This window comes from Rhinolophus ferrumequinum, chromosome 19 (assembly GCF_004115265.2).
Source record: "Rhinolophus ferrumequinum isolate MPI-CBG mRhiFer1 chromosome 19, mRhiFer1_v1.p, whole genome shotgun sequence".
NCBI lineage: Eukaryota > Metazoa > Chordata > Mammalia > Chiroptera > Rhinolophidae > Rhinolophus > Rhinolophus ferrumequinum.
In genome coordinates this window covers 32,432,033-32,448,680 of record NC_046302.1, presented here as the reverse complement: position 1 = coordinate 32,448,680, position 16,648 = coordinate 32,432,033, and the positions used below count along the sequence as shown (strand labels likewise).

Genomic DNA, 16,648 nt, shown 5'->3' with positions numbered 1-16,648 from the left:
AAGTGTTATTCATATTTCTGTCTAAATATCCTTTTATCCTATCTACTTCATTCACAATTTGGATGCCTTTTATTTCGTTCTCTTGCCTGATTTCTCTGGCTAGAACTTCCAACCAACACTATGTTGGATAACAGTGGTGATGGGGCACATCTCTCTCTTGTTCCTGATCTTAGAGGAAAGGCTTTCAGTTTTTCACCATTAAGTATGATATTAGCTGAGGGTTTGTCATATATGGCCTTTATTATGTTGAGATACTTTCTTTCTGTACCCACTTTATCCAGTGGTTTAATCATACATGGATGTAGTATCTTATCAAATACTTTTTCTGCCGCGATTGATATAATCACATGGTTTTTATCCTTTGTCTATGTGGTGTGTTACATTGATCAATTTGTGTATGTTGAACCATCGTTGTGCCCCTGGAATGAAATTCATTTGATCATGATGTATAATTTTCTTAATGTATTGCTGTATTTGATTTGCTAGTATTTTGTTTAGGATTTTTTTGTCTGTATTCATTAAAGATATTGGTCTGTAGTTTTCTATTTCTGTGTTATACTTACCAGGTTTTGGTATCAGGGTAATGTTGGCTTCATAAAATGAGTTAGGAAGTGTTGTCTTTTATTCAATTTTTTGGAAGATTTTGAGGAGAGATAATTAATCATCTTTGAATGCTAGTAGAATTCACTAGTGAAGCCATCTGGTCCTAGGCTTTTGCTTTTGGGGAGGTTTTAGACGACTGTTTCAATTTCCTTACTATTGATTGGTCTATTTAGATTTTCCAGTTTTTGATGATTCAGCTTATTCTATATATTTCTAAGACTTGTCCATTTCTTCAAGGGTATTAAATTTGGTGGCATATAGTCCTTCATAGTATTTTTGGATGATTCTTTGTATTTCTGTGGCATTCGTGATAAATTCCCCACTTTCATTTATGATTTTATTTATTTGTGTCTTTTCTCTTTTTTTCTTAGTGAGTCTAGCCAAGGGTTTATTAATTTTATTAATCTTTTCGAAGAATCAGCATGTTGTTGCATTAATTTTTTTTCTATTGTCTTTTTGTTCTCTATTTCATTTACTTCTGCTCTGATTTGTATTATTCCGTTCCTTCTGTGGATTTGGGGGTTTCATTTGTCCTTCTTTTTCCAGTTCTTTAAGATGTAATGTTAGGGGTCCTTCATCCCAGCTCATGACATGCCATCCAGATGGAGGAAAACTCAGAAACTTCGGGTCCACATGAGCCACGGTCACGGCCACATCAGCAAGCACTGGAAGCATCCAGGAGGCTGAGGTAATGCTGTTGGCATGCAGCACCACAGGATCAACTCTGACAAATATCACCCAGGTTACTTTGAGAAAGTTGGTTTGAGGCATAACCACTTAAAGAAGAACCAGAGCTTCTGCCAAACTGTCAGCCTTGATAAACTGTGGACCTTGGTCAGTGAGCAGACACAGGTAAATACTGCCAGAAACAAGACTGAAGCTGCTCCTATCATTGATGTGATGCAATTGGGCTCCTTACTAAAAAGTTCTGGGGATGGGAAAGCTCTGAAAGCAGCCAGTCATTCATTGTGAAGGACACATTCTTCTGTAGAAGAGCTGAGGAGAAGATTAAGGGTGTTGGAAGGGTCTGTGTCCTGGTAGCTTGAAGCCACATGGACAGAAGTTCATTAAATGCTCAAGTGTTATTGTTGTTGTTTTTTTTAATGTAATGTTAGTTTGTTTATTTGGGATTTTTCTTGTTTCTTGGGATAGGGCTATAATGATACAAATTTCCCTGTTAATTCTGCTTTCACAGCATCCCAATAATTTTGATATATTTTCATTCTCATTTGTTTCTATGTATGTTTTGATCTTTCTATTTCTCTTCATATTTACTTCTACAACTTTTGTCCAGTTACCCTCTTTCCCTGCCCCCTAGGATTTTTATCTTAGCCCCTTTATTGGTCTATCTTTATCTCTTGTCCACTAATAAAATCTCTTTTCTATATTCTAGTCAGTGTTATATTCAAAATGCAAATTTGAGTCATAACCGTTTTCAGTTTAAAATTATTCACAACTCATTTTTCTTAAACTCTACTTAATTTATTAACTTGGCTTTCAGGATCTCATATGATATGATCCCTGACAACCCCTCCAGCTTTATCCACCTCATTCTTTCTGTTTCCATTACTGCAGTCTTTTGTTTATTCCTTTCAGACTCTGGGATCAAACTTCCCTTCCATCTCAGTAACATGGCACTTATTCTGCCTCCAACATAGAAAGGTCTTCTCTATTATCAGTCATTATTCTCATTGTGCAATAGTCATTTCTTCAGACAGAGGTCCTTAACCAGATTTACTGGGTCAAACACTCCTACCAGTTATGGAACCATGTACTTCAACTTTAGACCATAAATACTGTTACAGTTTTACATTGGTTTGTGTGGTTGATATTTGTTTCTTTTATTAGAATAAGTATTCTATCAAATCAAGGGCTGCATTTGCTTTTGTTTATCATTGTATTCCCAGTAACTTGGACGGTACCTGGTAGATATTAAGCATTCAGTGAAGACTTGTTAGATGGGTATATGTATCAATTAATGAATCAAAAGAGCTATAACATGATAGCCCCAATGAATATAAATACCATATATTGTTGTCCTCAGCAGAAATATGGTGGAGAGTTGACTCAATATGAATGACAATAGTATAGAAAGGTAATTAATTATTGCATTTCTTATTTTAATAAACTTCAATGGAATGTATTATTCCAGTGAGGATCTTCCTAACGTCCAAGCATGGTATGTAGCCAAGGTGCTTGGACTGTTTTTAAGTTATATTATGAAAAATTAGAGTGAGGAAGCAATAAAAGAAAAAAAAAAAGGACAGCAGGCCAGAGCCAGTTGGCAGTAATGAGGGAAGAAGTGATTGCCAACAACTGCACTTTTCAGTGCGACAAGAATGTGATCAAAATGATTAAAACCTCAGGGAACACACATCAAGTCAGTGCACTTGCTAGCCAACAATCAAAGCTTTATCCAATGTACCAGCAAAAACCACTGGCAGGAAACCAGAGCCAATTTGTATATAGTTTTGAAGTATCTTAGTTGTTATTAACTTTAGGAATGTGATACTTCATCTGCCTATTGTCCTAGAAAGGTTGCTCAACAGGAGCTCCAAACAAAAGATTCAGCTGTTTGTCCAGAGATAGATTAATCATACACCGACTAGAGATTTCAGAACACAGACACCACTGAACTCTTGTAAGTCCTAGTTTTGTGTTAGGCACTGAACTACGTTCTGGGGTGTGTGTGTGTGTGTGTGTGTGTGTGTGTGTGTGTGTGTGTGTGTGTGTTTGGAGGGAACATTAAAGTCTTTGTCTTCAAAGAACTTATTTTGGGGTGGCATTCAACAGTCTCAGCTTTCCTCTGCACCTGAAGTGACTAATACATTTACAAAGGATTTACTGTGCCCGATGCCACTGCTGTAGATATTTCATGTATTACTTGATTTAAAAATCCATGCTATGGATTTCCATTACTATCTTTTTGGAGAAGATTAGGAAACTGAGGCATAAGGAGGTAACAAAACGTATCTTAGATAGGGATTGAATGCAGGCTGTGTTACTATAAACCATCTGTGTTAATCAGTGCGGGCTTTAGCCTCTAACCTGTTTGCTAATGCAAATATAAGCTGTACTATATACTTGGTTGAACACTTGGGGTATAGAACCTTAAAGTAGCAGTGTCTCAATATATTAACTGAATGACATAACCAAAGAAAAAGAGACTAAACATTGGAGTCTTATATCATTCTATGCCTATTTCCATAGACACAAGTAAAACCAATGCAAACACCTTAGCTAGCCATGATATTTTGCCAATACTGGAACCTTAGGTAGAACAATTCTCAAGTTCCCTCACTTGCCCTTTGACGTGGCAAGCATACATGAGGTTTAAGTCTGTATCTGAAGAAGAAACTAAACTATGGTGTAGTTGATTAGCCACGATCAGGTATTACACGTTAATTCTCCCGAGGCTTTTACAGTTTGGAAGAAAAAGTTCTCATGTGCCCTCAGACTGGTCACCAACACATAGTCATGATGGGATTGGACTAGATGTGAGATATTATTTATTGTATTACCCATGATAATGCAGCAATATGGATCTAGAAGAACAGAAATAAAAAATTAACCCAGATCAGAAGGATCCTGCAGATATGCTACCTCCAGAGAATCTGGAAAACCTATAATAAGGCCATTATATTGTAGGTAATATATCCTAGGTAATAGAGTCATGGCACCAGAAGCTTGGATCAGTTTACCTCCACTAGTCTCTGAATGTAGGGTCTCCAGCGAGGAATTAGAAGAGACTAGAAAAAAGCACGCTCACTGAATCACCATCATCATCATCCTGCCTTACACAATTTCTTATCTTACACGTATTCCACTTGGCAAAATTAATTAAACTGTAGCTTATATAATATCTGTGGGGCTGGAATGTCTGCTCACTAAATCTCCAGGACGAGAGAAGTCTGTTTACTTTTTTGTCCCCCTTCATTAATGGGTCCATCACCTCACTAGCCTTAAATGGCTAGTTAAATAATAAGGACAATGGATAATAATAGTGAGTGATAGAGAACCAGCAAAATTATTAGTTGGTGGCTGTAGGTGTGAATTTTACAATATTTTTGTCTCTTTCCCCCTTACCCCCCTGATTCTGCTGCCCCATTACCTTAACAGTACACAGCCCACAATGCATTTTTCTTTGAGAAACAGAAGTGATACCCGTGATTGATACTGATAGCTGTATAATGAGGATTTAAGTCAGCATGTGCCTTGCCTGTAATGTTTGCCTTTTATGCATAATTTTTCAGTTTCAGTTAAAAAAAAAAAGAAATTATGGACTGTTAAAGGAACATCAGGCATCTGTAAGGGGATAGATATGTGTTGTGTGTGTGGACGGGGAGTGGGTAGTGAAAGAGCTTCCTGTGTCCCTGACACTTCCAATGCCTAGCTGGCACTGTGAAGGGGGGCAGGCAGAAACAGATAAAGTGGCTCTCACTCAATGCACTTGTACCTAAGCCTCGAAATGGCACCCAGAGCATCCTTTCCATACAGCAGTCTCCCCTGACATTAGAGGAAATATCACTGATACCAGCCTGCCATATGGGCATCTCCAGGCAGGGCATCTGCTGTGTGCTGTGGCGGCACATGGTGGAGACAAGAAAGGTTTAACATTTTTCATTAGTGTATGCCATAGACAGTTGAACTCCATTATAGTGTCTGCAGGAAGAATCTGATCCATTCCATTATCACAGTGACAAAGAGAAAGAATGGCTTGTGCTTTCAGAAAGGTCACAGTGAACTGGTGTTCAGCTGTAAGCACTTAAGGTATGATGATAATAATGGGAGAACGGGTTTAAAAGATGAAGCTTACAGTCAAACAAAAACTTAACATTTAAAAAAGAAGACCTTATCTATGAGAATATTCCTATTCCTCTCTATTTCTGTCTCCTATAACTTGCTGCTTGTTAGTGTATTTATATATAAGTATGTTCTTTCTCCTTCAAAACTCATATCTGGCTCTCTGATTATCCCCATACTGAAATGATAGAAAGAGATGCCTGTTGCTATGGGAGTGATTGTGATGTCACAAATGGAAGGTAATTGTTTCATTGTGTTATTAAAAAAAAAATGAAATAAATGAATCAGGAAGGGGAAAGCAGGTGGTTTATCTGTGTTTCTGGCTATAGGGAGCTAATTATTATTAATTCCTTTGGCAATCATAGGAATAACATTAATCATCAGGGAACTCCTGGGTTAAAAAGGTGACCAGGGTGTGACATGTAATTGCACTAGAATCCACATTTTACACTGATATGTCTAAAATAATGACTAAAAATTTATGATTTAGAACATTATCTGAAGGATTGATAGTAACAATTAGACAACTGACTGTCCCCTCCTGAAAGCCTCTCTTATTAATGAAAACCTCTGTAATGTTTGTTTACTTCCTACCCACCCACTCCTTTTTTTCGATACAGTTTCTGTTATGCCCCAAAGGGTAAGGAAATGATCAGATGGATTCATTATTAATAAATAACTTTTTTATTCATTATATGAATTGCAGAAAATAAGTGTTCACAATTACTGAGACAATTTTTTCCCTTTCTTCATTCCTGCCTCCCTATCCCTAACTATTTTTCATCTTTTTTTTTTAAATTTAATATTCAGGAAATACTATATGCATTGCATGTAGTCTCTGTAGCTTTAAGAAGACCCATTTATTTACACCCGTGCACACTGAAACTTACACCCAGCTACAATCAACAAAATATGTTAGGACTGTTGGTTGCAATCAAGTTAAATCTTATATTGAACCTACAACCCTAAACCTAATCTTCAGTTCCAATCCTAACACTACCAGGCTGTCTGACCAGACCCACTTTATCCTACTTCACAATGACCAAGAGTGGCATGCTAGACTCTAGGCATAAAACTACTCCATCTTTCACTTTTGCCCCATGCACCTAATAAGTTCTTGACCTTACAATTCTTGCCACCCACTCCGATAATCAGATGACTTCCTAGATGATCTAATACTATGTTTTTTTTGCTAAAATAACTGCCCAACGCCAAAGTATTTATTAGTACTTATTGCTCTAAACCAGTATTCCATACTGTGCACAATTTCTCCCTTTCTAGTTTTTGGTTTACTTGTTTGTGTTGTTTATTTTTCCCTTCCTGGCACTTTGCATACCATTCTCTCCTTCTACCTTTCTAACCAGCACTCCATGGGTGCATTCTTTTATGTTACTTATACTCAAAATATATGCAGGACTTTAATTCCTTCCTTGGACTTTTTCTCTTCTCACTCTAGAAATTTTACCTAGAAAGTGATATTTTTACATTGCACATCCATGATTGATCCCACTACCATGTATTTGCTCATATCATGAAGATACTCAAATCAATATGTGAAGCTCACATCTCTTAACCAAACTGACTTTGTATTAGCCATCACTACTTGACTGTCCCATAGGCAGCTCCTATTCAATTTAACTCCAATAAAAATTAATTAATTGAATAATGAATTGACCATGTACAAAACGTCCTTGCCTTAGGAATTTCCTGTTTCAGTCCAATGCCAAATTGCATAAATATTCCATCATCCAATTAATTTCAGAATCTCTGGATTCAGTCTCAGAAATATTTCCAAAATCCCTCCTTCCTTTCTTCATTCTCATAGCAATCCTGTAATTCAGATTCTCATCATCTCTTGTGCTAGTTGGGTTTTCAACTGGAATTCTTGTCTCTAGCCTCTCCACTTTTCAACCATCAACAGCTTTTCACACAACTGTGAGGTTTTTTTTTTTTTTTTTTTTTCTTTCTCAAACACAAATTTAACTACTTTTTTCATCCTTCACAGATTATCTGAAGCTTGACCACGTTGGGCAATTCAGCAATGTGTTGCAAACTTACAATTTGTTCTAGCAATTATACTTTTAGAAAAATCCCATAAGGAAAAACTGGACAAGTTAACATTTATGTACAGAGAAAAAGTCCACCAGGTTATTGTTAGAAACACAGAAATTGCTCTGAAATCAAGACTGCTAAATAATGTATGCCAGCTCTATATAATTGAATATACTACAAATCACAGAAATACTTTTTTATAATTCTGTTTTTTTTTTCTCTTTTTTCCCCACAAATGACATTCAAAATATAACTTAATGTAAAAATCGAATTATAAAAATTCAGCTCTGGCCAAGATGGAAACAGATTTACCATTTTACCTGAAACAACTGAAAATTGAGAAAAAGGAATGGAATAATGATTTTTAAATGTTGGATATCAGTCAAATTACAGTGATCTACAAGGAACAGAAAACAAATGAAATGAGCCCTACAATTGTCCCGCATCATACCTGAATAAATTTTCCAGACTTGGGCATAGGGAAAGTGAACCAAGTTGGAGAAGTGAAGTCTTCTTAAGGGAATGATGCAAAGCTGGGAGTGTGGGGAGGCCAAGACAGGTAAATTTTACATGACAGTATACTAGAAAGAAGAAAGATGCACAGAGAAAACTTCAGAGTTCTGCAGAGTGTTTGTACGATATTTACAGCTGAGTATTGAATACCTCATACATATAAGGAAACTGGTAACGACAGAGAAAAGAAATACTTAAAAGAATTTGAAGAAATAATACTCAGAACTTTCACAAGATTGGAAATAGTTCCTATCACAACCAGATAGAGTAGAAAATTTTATAATTCATGGGAAAATAGTGACAGAATGACAAGGGAGTTAACTAAATAGTGAGGAAAAAATAGGACCTAGAATAAATGTTCCTCTTGTTCTACCATCAAAGCTTAAACATGAGACCCAAAAGGATCAATTAAATTGCTTAAAAACAGTTGTAAAGAGAAAAATCTTAAAAGCAGTCAGAAAAATATGGCACATTATATACAAAAGAGTTAAGATAAAAATGATGGTAAACTTCTCTTTGGAAGCAACTAAAGTCAAATAACAGAAGAGCAACATTTCAAGATTACTGAATGAAAAGCTGACAGCCTAGATTTCTATACCCAGTAAAAATATCTTTCAAAACTAAGAGTTAATTAGAGACTATTTCAGACACAAAAAAACTTGAGACAATTCATTACCAGCAGATTTGCACTTAAAAAAAAGAAAGAAAGAAGAAAGAAAGAAAGAAAGAAAGAAAGAAAGAAAGAAAGAAAGAAAGAAAGAAAGAAAGAAAGAAAGAAAGAAAGAAAGAAAGAAAGAAAGAAAGAAAGAAAGAAAGAAAGAAAGAAAGAAAGAAAGAAAGAAACCTTGGACCCAGGAAAAATAACACTAGAAAGAAATCTGGACATACCAAAAATAATGAAGAGCACTAAAGATGGTAACTATATGAATAAAGATTTTAAAAAATTGACTATCTAAAGCAAAATGTATTGTGTAATCTATGATATGTGTGTGTGTGTGTGTGTGTATACACATATGTAAAATGTATAACAACAATAATCCAAAGGCTGGAAAAAATGAATGTATATGTTGTTTCTTATACCATATATAAAGAGGTGTAACATGACTTGAATAAGATAAACTGTAACAAGTTAAAGACATACACTATAAACCTTAAAGCTACAAAAATAAGCCCTCCCAAATTTATAGCTAATAAGCTAACAAAGGATATAAAATGGAATCCTAAAAATGTCTCAATCCAAAAGGAGGCAGAAAAAGAGAAGAAAAAGAAAAGGACAAATAGACTATAACAAGCATATTGCAAGAGAACTGGTATAAATAAAACCATACCAGTAATCATATTAAATATAAATGGGCTAAATATCCTAATTAAATGGATAAGATTGAAATACTGAATAAAAATGTACACTCAATTCCATTCTAGAAAGAAAGCCACTTTAAGAAACCCCAAATGCCTTAAAAGTAAAAGGATAGAGATAGATATATCATGATAAGAGTACCAAAAGGAATTTGAAGAGGCAATACTAATATTTTATATTATATTTTATGTAAAATTATATAGTACACATTTTCTAATAATTTTAATTTATTTTATAAAATATTTGCTTTCTCTTCCTTTAACATTATGCCCTGCTGGTCTAGATTTTTCAGTACCAAAGGGAAGAATGCTTCTATCAGTATGTACATTAATGATTCTGTTGAATTGAAAGTTGAGGCTGCCACTTGGGCACTTGGAATCCACATACCTCTGAATCAACACACAAAGAAAGGAGTTACTTTACTGTCATGGGTAATTTATCCTGATTACCAGAGAAAAGCTGGGTTGCTACTACAAAATAGAGGTAAGGAAGAGTTATGTACAGAACACAAGAGATTCCTTGGGGCATCTTTCAGTACTACCATTTGCTGTGATTAAAGACGTTGGAAAGCCACAATAACTCAATTTAGGCAGGACTTCTACAGGGTCAGACCCTTCAGGAATGAAGGTGCAGATAAACCCCAAAGGGCAATAAACCATCTATAACCATGTGACCTTTTGCAGAAATGAGGACTATAACGGTTATAAGTATTTCTTAGTTACGTTGTTATAAATGTGTGAGTATATATATATTAAGCAAAGGTTTCCTTCTCTTATCCCCTTAACGTCTAATATAAGATGTATTAGTGGTTAGTTTTAAATCACAGTATTTAATTTACAGGAGATTAAGGAGTCACCATTCATGGACTTTGCATCTTCTTCTGGGAAAAGAATTAGCGCATTTTTAATATACATAAGGTAGTTGCATCATGTTAAGCTGAAATATGAGTATGTTATGGTCTTTATTTGAAGTTTAAATGTGGTTTAGGAAGATGTATGTAAGAGCCAAGTTGAGAAGTGGACTATGATGGTTGGTTTTACGTATCAACTTGGCAAGGCTACAGTCCCCAGTTATTCAATCAAACACTAAACTAGGTGTTGCTGTGAAGGTATCTTGTAGGTATGATTAACATCTACATCAATTAACTTAAAGGAGGTTATCCTAGATAATCTATGTCATTCTTATGAGCAAAAATGAGGTTTCCCTGTAAGTGCAGGTTCAGCTTATGCTGTAGAGTTCCAGGCTACCCTTTCTGATGGCCTGCCATATGGATTTTGGACTTGCCTAGCCAGCTCAAACAACTGCATAATCCAATTCCTTGTAACAAATCTCTTAATTATCTATCTATCTATCTATCTATCTATCTATCTATCTATCTATGTATCTACCTATCTATCTATGCATCTATCTATCTATCTATCTATCTATCTATCTATCTATCTATCTATCTATCTATCTATCTATCTATCTATGTATCTATCTATCTATCAATGGTTCTATTTCTCTGGTTCAACTCTGACTGATATAGATAGGTATGTACTAACATTTTAGTGATGGTTTTCTCTAGATAATTGGATTTTCAGTATTTTTTTTTCACTTTTATGCCCATTTTGGATAACAATGGTAAAATAATTATACGGTTTTAATGAAGAAATGATTTCTTACTTATATTAACACTTAAAAAAATTCCCTACTCCAATACCTTCTACTCTTTACCTTTGAATTGTATGTATACTACTGTTGCTCTTTTCACTGTGTATTGCAATCATTTGCATTTTTTTTGCTCCTACTATTTTGCTTGCTCTTGGGCAAGGCTACACCTAACACAAATATGAATGAATCAGATAATATTTTATTTAATTGAAAAAAGTAATTAAAATTTTAATAATAAAAATATAATACTTGGTTCCCATTTGGACATATGAGCTCTTGCCTAGAGCTGGCCGTAAGCCATCATGCATGTCTGCAGCCAGAGAGATATGCCCATTCCCTGAGTACTATTTTTGATTATGGGGTCTTATGGGGTTTTAGTGACCAGTCTCACATGGATACTATTTTTTCTTTTTTCTATTTTTTATACATGACACTTCTAGGGAAAACATGTGACCCACAGCAGACAACGTGCTGGAGAAAAGCCCTGAGAAAGAAAGAGGTATATGGGGCAAATAGAGTTCAATTTTTCTCATCAACCTGCTGCACCTCAGTTAGTCAAGAACCAAACAAATGCAGGCACTCCATCTCTCTTCTGGAGTTGCTGTATGCCAAGTCTTTGGTATAAGCATACTAATTATTTACCCAACAGACATAAGAATCTAGGGTTAAGGACAAGAATCAAAGCAGGTGCTATGGATAGCTAGTCTCATTATTACAGTGTGAATCAGGGAGCGTGACATTACAGCAGTACCTTGATGCATGCAGTTGTTGGTTGCAGATCTCTAAGTGTAGCATTTGCCTGCTCATGACTAACTTTAAAAAAAAAAATGTTGCTTGTAGTAGTTTGTAGAGCTAATTTGAACCACTTAATATTCACATCCACACACATACCTATATGTCACATGACATTTTTCAGTATAGATTACTAGATATGAAGGTCTATTATTCCCTCAGATTTAGTCAATTGATCTTTTTAGCTAGGTAAAAAGATCTTTCTTTCAGCCTGAAGATATTCAGAGGAAATTAAGAAGAGGTTTAACCTGAGTATAGGTTAATTAAGATTAGAACTACCTGGGGAACTTTGAAAAACAATACCTTTGCCTGCACTTCCCATCTGGATCTGAGACCTAGGCATGAGCAAGGGCCACTCAGATTATGAACTGCATCTCCTGTCCTTTTGGTCCTGGTGCTAATTTAGGGTGGCACTCAGGCTCTCCTTTCTAAGTTAAAGCCCTGAACTAACATCAAATATGAGGAAGAACTGGTTTTCACGAAGTTTAATTGGTTAGTCCAGAGCTCTAAAAAATAAATAAATAACACAAAAAGGCATAGGGCAAGAGAAAAAAAAAAACAACAACATGGGACTTGTCGTGCAGGGTGCCTGCGGGGTCTCAGCTCCCGCAGGATGTGGCTAGGCCAAAAAGGAACATCCACAGAGCCATAGGTAGGGGGATCATACCACTATGGTTTCACTGGAGGCTGGATTCACACGACGTGCGTCCTGCTGTCTGCTTTTCTGCCAACCAACCGACTCCCCTTGCTAGCTGCGATCCTCCCTGCTAACTGAAATCTGCGCTTGCTAGCTCAGCCACCATCTTCTTGCTAGTCCCCATTTTCCTGCTAGCGTAGCCACGGCAATTATATTAGTGGCCAATGGCTCACTGGTTACAGCTGACGGCCAACTAGCCACAGCTTATGGCCATGCAATCACAGTCGATGGCCATTTACCACCTGAGCCAGCACCTTTCTATGTGAGGCCGAGAGTCTGAAAACTGCTCTCTGGGACTTTGTCCCCATAGGACTTTTCCATGGAAAATACATGGGGAGAAAGGCTTGATGACATGGGTCTTAGACACACCATGCATGAAAAGATGAGTACAATACTTTCAATAAAAATAAGGTTCTTAAGAGAGGAGAGTTATTAATGTAGGTGAGGAAGATAAAGGTAGTCATAGGTATTTATGAACTGAAGGGTAAGGACATCTGAAGCTCACGGAATAGTAAAGAAAAAAGGAACAGACATAATACTGTGTGAGTGTAACATAGGCTGCCATGCAGATACAGGAAATGGATGTTATATTTTTCATAACAATCTCAAATTTGTGATATAAAGTATGATTGCAAAACATTAGTTCCTGATTTCCTCTTCCAGATAATAATTAAAAATTAGACGACTGCTTATATTTTCCTTTATGATTTTATGTTCTGGATCGTAGATGAGTTTTAGAAAATCCCCATTGGGCCATACTTGATCCTAACTTTTATACCTACCCTGTTCCCAATGCCAAGACTGATACTGACATGAGGCAGGATGGATTCAAGCCCTTTTAGAATTACTACAGCCCATCCTGATAGTAGGATCCTGTTTTCTGTTGACAAATCTTCCCTAATCCTGAGTGTTTGCCTGCTTGTATTTGTCTGTCTCTCCATTTACATATGTTTCTGTCACTTCAGGGTAACATCTCTCTTCTCAATATACAACTTGTGTTGTACCTGCCTTCCTCAGCACAGCAGTTAGTAAATCTAGGTGGTGAAATGTGCTGTTTGATTTTCTTTTTCGGTATCTTAAAATACCATCAATCTTTTTTTTTTTTTCCTTTTCTTTTTTCCTTCCATGCTTCTTACCGTACCCAGGGGTACACCTATTTTCCAGCTTTGGCCCCTTCCTCTTTTCTGATTCAGCTAAGTCAGAAATGAGTTAAATTATGAATTTAATCCTTAGAAACAAAGAGGAAAATGCTTTCGAAGTAGATCTGCCTTCATCTTTTGCATAGGTTAGGAGGTGACCAACCAGGATGGTGAAAAACTTCAACATCAAGTCAAATAAGAATAATACAAGGAATCATGGATAGTGCTTAATCTAAAATCAGGAAATTCCATATCTCCCAAAAAAGTTATTGGCTTCAAGAATGAAAATAAAAGAAGCATATTTGTCTCAATCCAAATACAGACACCAGGAAGACAAACTGGGACTCTACAATGAAGTAGCTTGCAGGATAATACACTGAAAAATGTAATCATGCATAAATCATGCACAAAGTAGAAACCACAAATTCAGTATTTGGCAAGCCTTCGATTCCTTTGCATAATTCTTTCATTTTCATCTTGCTGCTTCCATTCTCCTCTCATAGAAATAGCTACATAAAACAAAGACTTAAACTGTGTGCAATTAAAATGGGAAAACAGCTGAAAGGAATGTATTGATAATTATGTTAAAATCTATACCGTAAGGATTCTTGCATTGTTAGGCATCTAATTTGTCATCTGTTGACATCAGCATCTCAGTTCTCCCCAACATCTGAAGCTTTGTTTTAGGCACTTCTTTCATAGTGAGCAAACTTAATGTACCATTGAGTTGACAAAAGTATAAGTATATCCTATAGAAAAAGACCACTGAGTAAAGCACCTGTAGCCATATGGACATCCATGAGTATAGCACGATCAGTGAGGCAGAGCTGGGAGAGGCAGTTTCCCTAGACTGAAGCGGGTACTAAAACAGTGACCTCACTTGCAATGTTGGCAGTGCTTGACTGGAAGAAGAAGGAAGGACATTTAGAGCCATTTCCTGTGTGTGGAGATCTGTTTTATCTTCATAACTTTGAAGTGAATTTGTTTGGGGAGGGAGAGTGCATTGTCTTTACATACAGAGAAAATGCTAGTTACCTATAATAGGCTTAGGAACACTTGTTACATCCTCCAATAACTTTTCTCTTAATTTTCATTCCCTGGTCCATGAAACTTAGATATGCATGATCTTTCCGTTCAGTCACAATCTATTAAAAAAAAAAAAAGAAAGAAAGAAAGCTCTAAATCTCATTTCCACTGAGGTTTAAATGTTGCATTATAACTTAAGAAAAAACCTTGCTCTGATGTTAAAAATATTAAGGTGAGAAGCAATATGGCATAGTGCTAACGAGCAGAACTATGTAGGTCTTCTTGAATGCACATCAGTGATCCACCCAGTCATGCAACCGGTTTTGTATCTCAGTTTCCCCATTTGTAAAATTGTCATAATAATAGTACTAACCTGTAAGATTTTTGCGAGGATTAAATTAGATAATAACTAAAAAATATTTAGTAAAGTGTCAGTGTCTGGCATTAGCTACCATTTATTGTTATTTTTTTTATTGATAAGAATAAAGGAAAGTAGAAGACAATAGAAGGGAAAGAAGAAATAATAAGGAAGGAGTGGTAAGATCTAGTAAGTCAAGGCACATGGTAATGTAGGAAACACTTTTATTTTTAGCTTTTAATGCAGACTCTGTATTCAATGCTTGTAAACCTCATTACTGTTCTTCGAAGCGGGTAGTGTTATCTCCATTTAAAGATGAGGATACTAGTTTGTCAAGGATTACACATCTGGTAAATGACAAAATTTGACTGGGACAATGGAAACTACACTCTTCATTATTATATTGTTTTATTTTTTTTTTAAAAAAAACTAGATTTAAGTTCTTCTTAAATATTAACCATATCAAAGTAAATCTAATCAAAATTGGGTAATTTCTTTGTATTGTCTATGCTTTCCCTCCCCTCCCTCTAGTGGGATATAGTGGAAAAACGTTTGGATAAGCACTTGGGATACTTGGTCTTTGCCACTAATGCATTAAGAGATCTGAGTGTAACATGTGAAAGCACACTGAAAACATATAAAACCCCATACAGACGAAATACATAGCAAAATAGGCTTCACAGGGGTTGCTGGGGAATTTGGTATACCAATGGTATTCAATCTTGGTTTACACTCCGTCTTCCATAGACATGACAAAAAGCAATAAAGACCTATACTTCATACTTTGTAACACTAAATTCATTAAGTATATACTCATCCTCTCTCCCTACTAACTTGTTTCTGACTTGGTCTATTGCTCACTGTGTTTCCCAGTCAGATGAAACTTTCTTTTGTCTTTGCATGCATTCCATTGCCACATTTTCTCCAGGATTTGCAATTCTCAGGAGAGTATGGGTGCCAAAGGAGACAAAAAATCTAGTCCAAGGAGCCTGCATATAATTATTGTTAAAGTTCATTACAGTGGCAATGGAGAGAAATAGAGCATTCATAATTTGGTTAAGGAGGAACTTACAACATCAAAGCCGACTGCGACAGTGCAGAGCTGGGTCTAAGTGACACACAGTTCGCTTTGCTCTGGAGTGACTTGTGCACCAAATCAACAAGCCCTTATTTAGGCACTGCAAGGAGCACGGCCAGGGCGGAAAGCAGCAACTAGATGAAGATTTGGCCCCATAGGGAGAAATTAGGGTGCTGAAATTAGGAAATAGACACAGTTTTCTGGAACTCATCACCTGTTTTTTGTTTCTCCAGCTGTGCTATTCCCAAACCGGTGACTCATTTTGACTTCACAACCCCAAATCCTCTGCTATTCAGCTTTTTTTTAAAGATTTTTATTAACATATAGATAACATACACTATTATATTAGTTTCAGGTGTATATGATAGTTATTCAACAGTACCCATCTCGCACCATACAAAGTTATTACCACGTTATTGCTTACATTCCCTATGCTAAAGAGGTGATCACCATAAGTTCAGCAACTAGTTACCTGACATTGTGTATCATGCTATCACAATATTATTGACTATATTAAAACCTGCAGTAGCAAACACATCTTGCCATTATTGTTTAACATACAGTGTCATATACTGCC

General features: G+C 36.1%; 1 pseudogene; it reads left to right on the top strand.

The window, feature by feature from the left end:
* The first annotated feature begins 1,194 nt into the window (after window positions 1-1,194).
* On the top strand, window positions 1,195-1,649 carry LOC117011939 (60S ribosomal protein L27a-like; annotated as a pseudogene).
* Window positions 1,650-16,648: the final 14,999 nt, after the last annotated feature.